Source organism: Dermochelys coriacea, chromosome 14 (genome assembly GCF_009764565.3).
Source record: "Dermochelys coriacea isolate rDerCor1 chromosome 14, rDerCor1.pri.v4, whole genome shotgun sequence".
NCBI lineage: Eukaryota > Metazoa > Chordata > Testudines > Dermochelyidae > Dermochelys > Dermochelys coriacea.
Genome location: NC_050081.1, coordinates 33,495,095 through 33,508,985, shown reverse-complemented (window position 1 = coordinate 33,508,985; position 13,891 = coordinate 33,495,095). Strand labels below are relative to the sequence as shown.

The following is a 13,891-nucleotide window of genomic DNA, read 5'->3' as shown; positions in this document are numbered from 1 at the left end:
AACATATAATTTTTAACAAAAAGCATTATTCCTCATTTCTCACATTTATCTCCAGCCTTCTTCTCCTGGTCCAGATCTATTCCGCCCCCAACAATCATCTATTCATTGAACTTTTTTAAACTTTTCACTTTTAGAGAGAGGTAAGGGATTGACTCTGTCTACACGAATTTGCAGAGGGACAATAGAGTTGAGGTCTGTTATTTCTCACCTCTATATATTATTTATTTATTTCTTTGAAAACATTTTTGCTGTTAACAAGCATGTTACCTCTGGCGACACAAATCCACACTTTGAAAACTGCAAAACTAAGCATCTTTGATGGTATCCTCTAGACTGAGCACTGAGTCCCATTGGGTAGATAGAAAGATTAACATAAATAATCTATACAGAAGCCTGTGGAATCCCATATGTTTGGGTCCCTAATCCATGAACTATTAGAACTCATTTACAAAACTTTTCTTAAACATTACATGAATAATGTACTCATACTATAGAATTAGAATTTATAATCCCTATTCCATGATGAGATATCTTTGAGCCATAATGTATCTTAATTAAAACTATCTTTAGATAGGTTTTTTTCCCTCAAAAAGCATGTTATCAAAAAAATCCGATTTAAATAAAAAAATCAATCATTTATTTTTATCCACCCTGACAGCGGGGCATGGTATGGGGGAGGATTGGTCCCCAGCTGGAGCGAGGCAGAGGCCCGGGACAAGAGCACAGCAGGGCATGGGGAGGGTAAGGATTGGTCCCCAGCTGGAGCTAGGCAGGGGCCAGGGGCAAGATGAGAACAGTGGGTCATGGGGGGAGGATTACTCCCTGCTGACTGGAGCAAGGCAGGGGCCGGAGGCAAAAGCACAGCGGGGTGGGAGCTAAGGTTGGTCCCTGGAGCAAGGGAGGGGCTGGGGTAAACTGCAAACAGTTTAGGCTGGGGAGGAGGTAAACAGGATCTCACCCCTTTGCCCCTGCCCACATAGAGCAGGTACCTACCTTCTCCCTGGTTCTAACCCATTCTCTTTGTCTCTCTCTGCACTGAGCTGCCCCTCCTTCAGTGTGACAAAGGGGAATGTTCTTAATGTTTTCTCTGACTACTGTGTGGGTGCCTCAGTTTCCCCTATGCATTTCTTAAGTATCTAGGTGGTGGGATAAGGGTGTGTGATTGTTGCAGAGCCCTAGGCAGGTGTGATGCTGTCTGCACAGAGAATGGCTGACACCCTGTCTCCTGGCAACTGATGGCCTGGTCCCCTCCCCTGCAAGGTGCCAACTGAAGGTGATAGAGAACAAAGAAATCAAGTGGCTAATGCGGTTACTCCTATAACCGGACTTCTAGTTTCCAGTCAGCACTGTTAACCGGACACTCAGTCAACTGGGGGTGGGGGTGGGGAAGCAAGGGGGGTGGGCTAGGGAGTGGAGAGGCGCTAGTGGGCAGGGCCATGTCTGCTGTAGTGCCCATGTAGGTTGCAAAAAGAAAAGGAGTACTTGTGGCACCTTAGAGACTAACAAATTTATTAGAGCATAAGCTTTCGTGAGCTACAGCATCCGATGTAGTGAGCTGTAGCTCACGAAAGCTTATGCTCTAATAAATTTGTTAGTCTCTTTAGGTGCTACAAGTACTCCTTTTCTTTTTGCGAATACAGACTAACACGGCTGCTACTCTGAAACCAGTTAGGTTGGAGATTGTGGGGATCAGCTGACACAGTATCCCCAGCCCAGGTGGCATGACAGCCAGTGGTGGATTTAGAGTTAGTGGGGCCCCCCGGCCTTGTACTCAGCTTCATTTTTGGGGCTCCTCCTTGGGACCCTGCCAAGAAAAAGAACATTCTCTCTTATCTCCCCCCTGCCTCCGTTTTTCATTCTTTCTTTCTTCATCCTCCTCCTAAAAGTAATAGCAAGTCAATGAAAATAAAGTGCGGTACCTTGATTGTTTTTGTAGTCTAACTTATTTTTCCACAAACCACTTGAAAATCGCCGAAGATCTCAGCGGACCACTTATGATCTTTCCCAATATTGTTTGTACCGTTAGCTAACTAGTGTAAAGCGCTTTGGATAAAAGTGCTTTATAAAAAAAATTGGGGTGTGGGGTCTGGCCAGGACTTAGGGTGCAGAAGGGGAATCAAAGCGCAGGGTGCAGGGTCTGGGAGGGAGTTAGGGTGCAGGAGCAAGCTGGGGGTGGGGTGCAGGGTCTGGCCAGGAGCTAGAATGAGGGAGGGGGCTCAGGGTTGGGGCAGAGCGTTCGGGTGTGGAGCGCTTACCTGGGGCAGCTCTTGTTTGGTGCTAGGGGTGCAGAGGGGAATGTTGGGGGAAGGTGCAGGAGCTCCTGTTTGGTGCTCAGGATGGGGATGTGTGGGAGGGTACAGGAGTCAGGGATGGGGTTGTGAGGAGGTGCAGGAGTCAGGGATGGGGGTCCGTGAGGGGGGTGCAGGAGTCAGGGCAGGGGGCTGGGGGTGTAGGCTGGGGTCATGGGGGTGCTCCCAGCCCCCTTCCCTGAGCGGCTCACAGGAGGGGCTGGAGGGGGTATGCCCTGATTCCACCCCCTTTGCCATGGCCCCGCCCTCACCTCATCTCCGGCTCCTCCCCCAAGCGGGGAGCTTTGCTGCCAGCGGAGCGTGGCCTGCAGCAGAAGCCCCAAGGGTGGGCGGAGGCGGAGAAGAGGGGGTCAGGCCAGGGCCCCTTTGGAGCATGAGCCCGGAGCCATGGTAAACCTGGTACGGGGGGGGGGGAGAAAAGAAAGAGAAGAATAAGGAAAAAAAAAAAAAAAAAAGAAGAAAAAGAAGGAAAAAGGAAGAGAGGAAAAGATACTGCGAACCATGAGATCAGCCTCTCTACTCTAGACAGCGCCGTCTCTGTGACCCTGGAGATTGCTTTGGGTCTCAGCCTTTGCACTGTCAATCCCAGAGAGCATTCATTGCGGGGTAGAGAAGCTGATCTCATTGTTGGCCCCCCCCCAGCATTGTGCAGCCTGTTTGCCACTGTCTTCTATGATCCAGGAGGACTCTGGGGATCCTGGGTCAGACTGTGTCACTGAGACATGGGGGGGAACAGCCTACTGGGAATAGAAAAATAGGCTTCTCTAGCTACAGTCCTCCTAGCCCCTATGACCTGGAGCACTCCCATCTACCCAGCCTTCTGACTTATCTCTATAACCCTGGAAGACTCCTGTCTACCCAACCTTTGAGCTCTATGACCTCTACAAGCCCCTCTCCCTCCCTTCTTGCAGCCCCAGAGATGGGAGGGGGAGGTGTGGAGCTGCAGGAGGAGCAGATTTCAGAGTAGTAGCCGTGTTAGTCTGTATCAGCAAAAAAAACGAGGAGTCCTTGTGGCACTTTAGAGACTAACAAATGTATTTGGGCATAAGCTTCCGTTGGATTATGACCCACTTCATCAGATGCATGGAGTGAAAATATAGTAGGGGTAAATAGCACATGAAAAGATGGGAGTTGCCTTACCAAGTGGGGGTCAGTGCTAATGAGGCCAATTCAATCAGGGAGGAGTGGAGGGGACCGGAGGGGCAGGTGTGGGGGACTCACCTTCTCCCCAAACACTAATTGATCTTTCTGTGTTCTTGCCACCCCACATCAGTCTGTCCCTAGTGCAGCTGTTCATTCATAACCAGAACATATGGTTAAAAACATCCAAACATTAGTGTTTCTATAACAAAGGCTGGTATTTCCTACCAAGATTGTCATAGGATAACGCTGGCTAACTGATTTCAATCTTTGCTCTTTCACACTCACCGCGCTTGCAGTACAAAGTGGGCATTCACCCGCTGATTAAAGTCATTAGAGGTAAAATCCTGAGCACAGATGGACCCGGATACTCAGTTGAGACAATTTACAGCTCAGGATAAAAGTGAAAGACTTCACTAACAAGAAAAGGAGTACTTGTGGCATCTTACAGACGAACAAATTTATTTGAGCATAAGCTTTCGTGAGCTACAGCTCAAGTGAGTTCTCGCTCATCACTTGCATCCGATGAAGTGAGCTGTAGCTCACGAAAGCTTATGCTCAAATAAATTTGTTAATCTCTAAGGTGCCACAAGTACTCCTTTTCTTTTTTGCAAACACAGACTAACACGGCTGCTAGTCTGATTCCTATGGGATTGTGTTTCACCTTCCTAATCCCCGTGCTTTTATCTACAGAGAGCCCAGTTGCTGTAGTGAAGTAAATTTCACTCTGGGTGACTGACCAAGTCACTTAGGGATTGATCCAAAACCCTTTGAAGTGACTAGGAATCTTTCCATTTATTTCACAGGGGAACCAAATCAATTCATTAAGAACTATGCTTAATTTCTGGCAAACAGAGACTAGGGACACCATCTGAGCCCATCCTGGCTAATAGCCATTGATGGACCTATTCTCCCTATACTTATCTAGTTCTTTTCTGAACCCTATTATAGCCTTGACCTTTACAGCATCCTCTGGCAAAGAGTTCCACAGGTTGACTGCGCGTTGTGTGAAGAAATACTTCCTTTTGATTGTTTTAAACCTGCTGCCTAGTAATTTCATTGGGTGACCCCTAGTTCTTGTGTTACCAGAAGGAATAAATAACACTTCCTTATTTACTTTCTCCATGCCAGTCATGATTTTATAGACCTTTATCATATCCCCCCTTAGCTGTCTCTTTTCCAAGCTGAAAAGTCCCAGTCTTATAAATCGCTCCACATATGGAAGACATTCCATATCCCTAATCACTTTTTTTGCCCAATTTTTGTTGCTTTTTTCTGTACGTTTTCCAATTCAAATAAATTTTTTTTCTAAGGGGTGACCAGATCTGCACGCAGTGTAGTTACTGGAAAGGATTCCGTGGCTGTCTCACTGAAGAAGGTGCAAACAAGTAGCTAGAGATGTGGGCACGGAAGTTCAGTCAAAGGTCTTTAGATGTTGCTGTCTATATGGCTCGTGTGCTGGATATGTCCAGTAACATGGAGAAGGAATTGGTGCTTTGCACTGGAGCGGATCAGGAACCAGAATGTCCTTTTTGTGAGAAATTCCATTTTTTTTTTGTACTGAATCAGAATGAAAAAAACCCCATCCTGCAATGGTAAACAAAAATTAATAATTTGGGGTGAATTGAAACGTTTCATTTCAATAAAATTGTAGCGTTCAATAAAATTCTGATTTTGACTTTTTCATTGTATATTATGATCGATAATGTAAAATGCACTTTGAGACAAAATTGTTTCAAACTGAAAAACCAAAGGGAACTGTCACAGAGTCCAGGCGATGCTGACGAAGCCAGTCAAGACTCTGAGGGAGTCCTCTCTGTGATCAGACTGTCCAGGGCAAGCGGCTCACACAGCTTCTAGCTTCCTGGGTCTGACCGTGGAGCATTCAGCATCCCCTTCCACACAGGCAGGGCTCCTGGGGAAGCCAGAGGGTCCTGCACCCAAATTCCACAGTCAGACGTGACTCTCAGGCAGCCAGTAAAACAGAAGGTTTATTAGACAACAGGAACATGGTCTGAAACAGAGCTTGTAGGTACAGAGACCAGAACCCCTCAGTCAGGTCCCTCTTTGGGGAGCAGGGAGGCCAGAGCCCCATCTGGCCCTCCCTCCATTTCCCCATGGGGGCAGGGAGGCCAGAGCCCCAACTGGCCCTCCCTCCATTTCCCCAGCCAGCTCTAAACTGAAACTCTCTCCAGCAGGTTTCAGAGTAGCAGCCGTGTTAGTCTGTATTCACAAAAGAAAGGAGGACTTGTGGCACCTTAGAGACTAACAAATTTATTAGAGCATAAGCTTTCGTGAGCTACAGCTCACTTCATCAGATGCATTTGGTGGAAAAAACAGTCTTCCCCCCCTCCCCACCACGGCTCCTCCTCCAGCCTTTGTCTCTTTCCCAGGCCAGGAGGTCACCTGATCTCTTTGTTCTCCAACACCTTCAGTTAAAAAGAAAAGGAGTACTTGTGGCACCTTAGTAGCTCACGAAAGCTTATGCTCAAATAAATTTGTTAGTCTCTAAGGTGCCACAAGTCCTCCTTTTCTTTTTTGCGAATACAGACTAACACGGCTGCTACTCTAACACCTTCAGTTGGCACCTTTGCAGAGGAGGGACCCAGGCCATCAGTTGCCAGGAGACAGGGGTTGGCCATTTTCTGTGCAGACCCCTGCACACACCTGCCCTCTAGGGCTCTGCAACAATCATATACCTTTTTCCCACCACCTAGATATTTAAGAACTGCATAGGGGAAACTGAGACACCCACACAGTATTCAGAGAAAACATTAAGAACATTCCCACTTTGTCACAGGAACATTTTAACTTTGTGACCCAATGTTCTTGGGGCAGCCCAGGGTAAAAATGCCACGGTCAGGGCAGGTTGCAAAAGGAGAGCAGATTCTTCCATAACTGGTGGTTAATACTGAAGTTAGACTCACCAACCAGTCACAAACTGTGCTCCTGATCCCCCATACTGGTTAGCAAGAAGCTGCAAAAAAAGAAGTCACACAGCCCCCATTGTTGCATTCCAGTTTTCTATCTCCCAATCAGCACCTAGGTCCAGTACAGTGTGAAGTTATTGAAACTCTGCTCACATATACAAAATGTTCTTCTGATCCCCACCAGCCACATTAACAAGTAAATATTAATTTGGATCTTCCCCATAAGACCACACTGCCAGCCAGTCCTTTAGTGTCTAAACTAAATAAATAAACTAAAGGTTATAAAAGAAAAGGCAAGAACAAGAAGAGCTTGAAATGGTAAAGCAATCACCAATCAGATACACACATAAGACTTCAAAGTCCATATAGCAGGTTCTTAGCAGTATTGAGTTTGCTGGCTTGAGAGTCCCTCTGGAACACATCCAGAGCTTGGATGGGTCATTCAGTCCTTTGTTCAATGCTTCAGTTTGTAGAGAAGTTGCTCCAGAGGTAGGAAGCAGGATTATTAAAGACAAAATTGAGGTGATGCAGCTGTTTTTTATATTCTTTTTGTCATGTGTCTTGTACTTCCTTTGTCCCAAACACAAGCTTCACAGCACATCGCATGAAAAAGCCTTAGACCTTGTCTACACTTGCACGTTAAAGTGCATTAAATCAGCCCTAGGCGCCCTAACTCCTTAGGGGTCCACACTGGCAAGGCACGTAGAGCATCTGGACTCCATGGCTGGAGCACCTGGTAATGCACCTCCACGAGAAGCATAGAGCTTGCTGAGCCCGTGCTGGAGCGCCGTGGTACCAGTGTGGATGCCCTGGTCTATTAATGCTCTCTGATCGGCCTCCAGGACGCATCCCACAATGCCTCTTCTAGACACTCTGGTCATCAGTTTGAATTCTACTGCCCTGCCCTCAGGTGACCAACCGTCAGATCCACCCTTTACATTCTCTGGGAATTTTGAAAGTCCCTTTCCTGTTTGCTCAGCGACACGTGGAGTGCTCTCAGTGCATTTTTCCAGATGACCATGTCTCCACGCGCCAGGCGATCACCAGCATGGAGCAATGCCGAGGTGCTGAATCTCAGCAGCGTTTGGGGAGAGGAGGCTGTCCAGTCCCAGCTGCGCTCCAGCCGTAGGAATTACGATACCTTCAGGCAGATATCAAGGACCATGATGGAAAGGGGCCATGACCGGGTCGCAGTGCAGTGCAGGGTTAAAGTGAAGAAGCTGCGGAATGCCTACCACAAGGCATGGGAGGCAAACCGCCGCTCTGGTGCTCCCACGACCTGCTGGTACTACAAAGAGCTGGACGCGATACTTGGGAGCTATCCCACCTCCACTCCGAAGAGCACCATGGACACTTCAGAGGCTGTGCTAGCCCAGAGTGCAATGGGCCAGGAGGAGGAAAGCAGGAGTGAGGATGTTGAGGGGGGGCCCAGAGCCAGAGGACAGCCCGGCATCCCTAGATGCATGCAGGCAGAGAAGCTGTTTTCAAGCCTGGAGGAAGGTAGCCAGTCGCAGTCGGCAGTGCTTGGCGAAGAAGAAACAGCAGAGAAGACGCTCGGTAAGTGGCTTTTATTTTGGGAAGGGAGTTGTTGGGTGCGGGCTGTTGGGGCGAGGAGGGTTACAGAAAGAAGGCTTGGGGCTGCATGCATGCCTACTTGCGGAATAGGGCGTTGATGTGCTCTCTCACATCATGGTAATCAGCCTCAGTGATCTCATCGAAGGTCTCATGCAGAAGCTGGGCAATCCACGTGCGCAGGTTCCTTGGCAGAGCTACAGTGCTCCTTGTCCCGATAAGGGTAACATACCCGCGCCACTGTGTCATGAGGGGTGGGGGGACCATTGCTGCACACAGGCAAGCCACATAGGGGTCAGGGCAGAAGCTGCACTGTTGCAGAAGACATTCCCCTGCTTCCCAAGTCACCCAGCAGCGAGATATCTTCCAGGAAGAATCCAGCCTGTGGAAAATGTGGGACAGTGTAGAGTATAGGGGCCCCCTGCAGCTGTTGGCTCTCCCCAAGACACAGAACCCCAGAGGACAGTACGGCCCTGGAACAATCAATCCCCCTTGCCCCTGTGGTTACTCACCATTTCGGGGCTCTTGTGGGTTATGTGCACTCGCCTTGGGACGGGCAGTTTGTGCTATTGTGTGAGCTGTGCTTGTGTTTAAGTTCGGCCAAATCATTGCTCTGTCTAGTGGTAACAATGCTGCCTCTGTAAAATGTTGCATTTTGGCTTTATGGATGCAACCTTGAGATTCCAGCCGTCCCTGTTATCAACGGCCAAATGGCTGCGCAGCCTCAGGGAGCGGCTTTGAAGAACCAAGGACCTTCTGCATGAAGTCATGCAGCAGTCCCTTACTGAGAATGAATAAGTACGGAGTGGAGGGAGACCAAAAGGAGGGTCCTCCAGGAGAATGTGGATCACCAGCAACAAGCCACGGAGCGGCTCCTAAGCATCATGGAGCACCAAGCAGACTCGATGCAGGTGCTTGTAGCACTGCATATGGAGCAGATCTGCTTCCGCACCCCCCTGCAGCCTCTGTCCCAAAACTCTTTCCCTTGCACCCCCATGTCATCACCAACCCACTTTCAACAACATCTGATTTCTTATCTCCACCAGCTGCCTCCATCACCTTTACCGTCCACCCCTGCAAATTCCAACCCTTGCCCACTGCACTCAACCCCCATCCTCATGTAGTTTAGCCAGCCTGAAGTGCACCACATAGACAGGAAGGCTGAATACGATACCAGGACATATGCAAATTTGTGACTGTTCTGTTCCCCACCCCGCACCCTTCCTTCCTCCCACACAGTACAGATATGTCATGCCATGTTTGTTTCTCCAGCAGTTGTGTTTCTTTTCAATAAATGAATTTTTTGGTTTTGGAAACATTCTTTATTGCATTAATTAAAAGCAAGCATAGCCCAGGAAAGCAACAGGCACTGCTAGTCAGTGCATCATACGTAGCAAACATAGATGCCTACTAGCATTGGAACCACTGTACTCCTGTGCAGGACACCAAACATTACTGGATTTCAGCATCGAATTGCTTCCTCAAGGCATTCCTAATCCTTGCGGCCCCACACTGTGCCCCTCTAATAGCCCTGGTGTCTGGCTGGTCAAATTCAGCCTCCACGCGCTGAACCTCAGTGGTCCATGCCGGAGTGAAGCTTTCACCCTTCCCTTCATAAATGTTATGGAGGGTACAGCACATAGCTATAACTGTAGGGATGCTATCATCAGCCAGCTCCAGCTTCCCATATAGACATCGCCAGTGGGCCTTTAAATGGCCAGAAGCACACTCAACAGTCATTCTACACCGACTCAACCTGTTGTTGAACTGCTCCTTGCTGCTATCAAGGTTCCCCGTGTATGTTTTCATGAGCCATGGCATTAAAGGGTAGCTGGGTCTCCAAGGATCACAATGGGCATTTTGACTTCCCCTACGGTGATCTTCTGGTCCGGAAGAAAGTCCCGGCTTGCAGCTTCCTGAACAGGCCTGTGTTCCGAAAGATGCGTGCATCATGCACCTTTCCGTACCAGCCTGAGTTAATGTCTGTGAAACACCCACGGTGATCCACAAGCGCCTGGAGAACTATCGAGAAATACCCATTCCGATTTATGTACTCGGAGGCTAGGTCGGCTGGTGCTAGAATTGGAATATACATGCCATCTATCGCCCCCCTGCAGTTATGGAAACCCATCTGTGAAAGCATCAAAGCCATCCGTCAAGTTGCCCAGAGTCCACGGTTCTCTAAACAGGATGTGACTAATGGCCCTGCACACTTGCATCACATGAGTCCAACGGTAGACTTGCTCACCCGAACTGGTTAGCGACCGATCAGTAGCTGTCTGGAGTAGCCAGTGTCCATTGCGATCACCACATACTTCTCCACCGGCAGGGCAGCTCTCAATTTCATGTCTTTGCACCGCAGGGTGGGGGTGAGCTCAGCACACAGTCTCATAAAGTGGCTTTCTTCATCTGAAAGTTCTGCCATCCCTGCTCGTCATCCCAGACTTGCATGACGATCTGATCCCACCCACTCGGTGTTTTTCCCACTTCCCTAAAGCGGCGTTCCACTGGGGTCAGCACCTCCATGAATGCCACACAATCTCACGTCGTATGCGTTATGCATGTCAACCTCTTTGTCGGACTCCTCGTGTCACTTTGTAGTTTAAAGGAACTTAACTTGACTGCCAATTCATGGACGTGCTGGCGAGAACCCATCAGCATTCCTGAACAGTTCAGGATCCATTACATGACAGAGCGCTCTGCACAAAACCGTTGAAAATGGCGCCAAATGCAGAAGGAATGAACGGACTGCTGGGATGCGAAACGATGCATGACAGGACATTGGGACAGGACCCAGGATGCCCCGCGACCCCCCACTTCCCACCAGCCGCATCAGCATGGGAAAAGATGCTCTGTGGGATAGCTGCCCATAATGCACCGCTCTGAAAGCTGCTGCAAACGCCGCAAATGTGGCTCCGCCACTGCGGTTGGAGCTCACAGTGTGAAAACATGGCAGTGCTTCCCTGTTGCTGTCTCTGGGGCAGTTTAACTCCAGGCACCTTACAGCTGCAAGGTAGACGCAGCCTTAGAGGTCTGTTCCATAGGCATGCCCCTTCAGGTCTTGCTGAATCATACAGTGTAGCCCCTGGTTTCTTTCAATGGATCCATTGTAAGCTGATGCCCCTTGATGGACCATTGAACAGGCTAAATGGTGCTGATACCAATTTCTCTGGGTGTCACCCAGATACACAGCACCAGTTTGCATACATATATCATACATATTCATAACTCATGATACAAACATATAAACATGATTATCATATTTAGTAAATTATAACTTTCCCCACTGATATCTTTCAGGATATATCTAGTAAGAATCATTGCACTTTTATAATTTTGGTATCAATAGTATCATATAGTGTCGCACATATTCCACACAGCTTGATTGATTGAAATGCTTCACTGGAAAAAAAAAATCGTCCAAGTGGACACATTCCCAAGGAAAGTTTGATTTCAAGAAATGGCATTTTCTGATAAAAAATTGTTCCGTTAGAGTTTTTTTTGACCAGCTCTAATGTTTATAAGTGAGTGGTTAAGGACAGAGCAGGTTGCAGGGCAGTGGGGTATCTACAACATTTTGGTGGCGTTACGTCAATTTGGACACATTACTAGGGCCCTATCGGATTCAAGGGCCATTTTGGTCATTTCACAGTTTCAGGTGTTTACATCTGAAATTTTTATTGTGTTGTCACCGTGGGGGTCCCGACCCAAAAGAGGGTCATGGGGCGAGGGGGGGGGGGGGGGTCGCAAGGCTATTGCAGGGGAGTTGTAGGACTGCCAGCCTTACTTCTGTGCTGCTACTGGCAGCGGGCGGCGCTGCCTTGAGAGCTGAGCGGCTGGAGAACAGCGGCTGCTGGCTGGATGCCCAGTTCAAAAGCCACAGCCAGCATCACTGCCAGCAGCTGCACAGAAGTGAAGGCGGCAGGGGTAGGGGTGGGTGGGTTACCATACCTCTATGTGTTCCTGGCAGCCTTCCACCCCAGTGGGGGCTGACAGCCTGGGCCGTGGCCTCATCCACCCTGGTCAGGGGCTGACAGCCACCCCACTTCTCTGCTCCCTTCAGAGCTGGGCTTCCAGCCAGCAGCCTCGGAGCTTCCTGCAGCTGGGAGAGGTTCCCGGAGGGTGGGGTCTGAGCTAGCTTCAGAAGCGGCCACTGCAGGGGAAGAGAACAGTCCCCCTCCCTCCCCAGCCCAGGCCAGGTCTAGCAGCTGGCACATGGTAGGAAACCTGGCTGGGGTGCCCCTAGCCCTGGCCCTCCCTACAATAGCCAGAGTTCATGGGGAAATCAGATTTCATGGCAACATGAGACCACACCCAGAAAAGAAAACGCAGAATACTTTGCCAACCTCAATCAGCCCATTTCTGAGAAGAAGGAAGTGAACCTAAACTCCTCTTGGTCTCTTTCCTGCACTAGAAGCCATGGCTGCTGCGAATCCAGCAAATACTCTCCAGGATGAACTGACCTGTCCCATCTGTCTGAGTATTTTAAAGATCCGGTGTCTCTAGACTGTGATCACAGTTTCTGCCGAGACTGCATCACCCAGGGCTGTGGGAGATTTGCTACGGACGTCTCCTGCCCTCAGTGCAGAGGAACCTTTCCCCAGAGGAACCTCCAGCCGAACGGGCAGCTCAGGAAGCAGCCAGAGAACTCAGGTTGCCAACAGTGTATGGGCGGCAGCAGGAGAACCGTGGGCTTGGGGAGGCTAACCGCCAGCCCTGCTTTAGCCTCCTGCTCCCCTTTCCTGGCCAGAGCCCAAAGGCCCCCTCTGCAGCTGCCAGACCCGCTCTTGGCCCCCAGCCCCAGCAACCAGATCATCTCCATCACCAGAGCACCGGGCAAGTGGTGCAGCCTCCAGCCCCGGAGTGCCAGGCGGGCGGCATGAAAACCAGCTTCAGCCACCCATGCCTTTCATGTCTGTCATCCATGAGTCAGGGGAGGGAACCAGACCAGAGAGACTGTGTGAGAAACACAAGGAGCCTCTGAAACTCTCTGCAAAGAGGACGAAATCCCCATCTGCCTGGTGTGTGACCAGATCCAAGCAGCACAGAGATCACACCATGATTCCTGCAGAGGAAGCTGCTGAAGAATTCAAGGTAGGAGATGACCAACTCTTTTTTTTTTATAGCCAGAGCCTTGGGAAACTCACCTTATCGCAGCATTAGGGTTTCCTTGAGCCCCAGACAGCCACTCAATGAGCCTCCACTGGAGAGGAATGAGGGACTTCAGGCCTAAGTAGGTTTCCCAGCAACTGGGAATCCTCCAAAGGCTTGTGCAGGTGAGAAGTGTGGCCTAAATAAATATTCTAAGGCTAACATGCTGCAGTGTGGGGGGTGGGTGAGTAACCTGCACCCCACCCCCTCCTGCTTCCTATATGTGGAGTCCTAGGCAGTGAAGGACCCCCCTTCTCTGCCCTTCCCCACTTCCACCATCTCCCAAGCTATAACACCATGTCCATGCTGCTCCTGTCCTTGGAGCTGAGGGAGCAGAAGGTGTAGTGGGGCTGTCCTCTTGGCCCACATCCCCTTCATCATTTTCCTGCAGAGCTCCTCACCCAGACGAGAACTGAGGGAACTGCACTGCACCGTCATGAGACGTAGGAGGGCACTGGAGTGGAGCTCCCATTCTGCAGAGCCTAGCAAATCTGTCTGATGCAGGAAGCAAGGACTGAGTTGGAGGGGGCAGCAGAGCAATGGGGCATGTAGTGGGGTCATTGCCTCCAGAGTGCCCCTCCTGGTCTGGGGCTCTGCCTCAGTTTCCCTCTGCGGTTTCCAGAAATAATCCACAAAGGCTTTTTGGGGCTAGTAACACCCTTGCTCTCTCAGCAGTGACTCGCAGGACTTCTAGTCTGGAGTTCGGCCTTATCACCCCAAGGAAGCTCCAAGGCCTCCTCTGCCTCCAAGCCTGCTCCTTCTGGCTCTCCATAGGCCTCTGTTTTACCT

At 49.7% G+C, this 13,891-nt stretch overlaps 1 protein-coding gene and 1 pseudogene across 1 annotated transcript in view; both read right to left on the bottom strand.

The window, feature by feature from the left end:
• LOC119843336 (butyrophilin subfamily 1 member A1-like) overlaps nucleotides 1-13,891 on the bottom strand; it is a 1,931,986-nt gene that overhangs the window by 1,607,480 nt on the left and 310,615 nt on the right. The window lies entirely within an intron of this gene.
• LOC119843350 overlaps nucleotides 1-13,891 on the bottom strand; it is a 389,996-nt pseudogene that overhangs the window by 108,298 nt on the left and 267,807 nt on the right.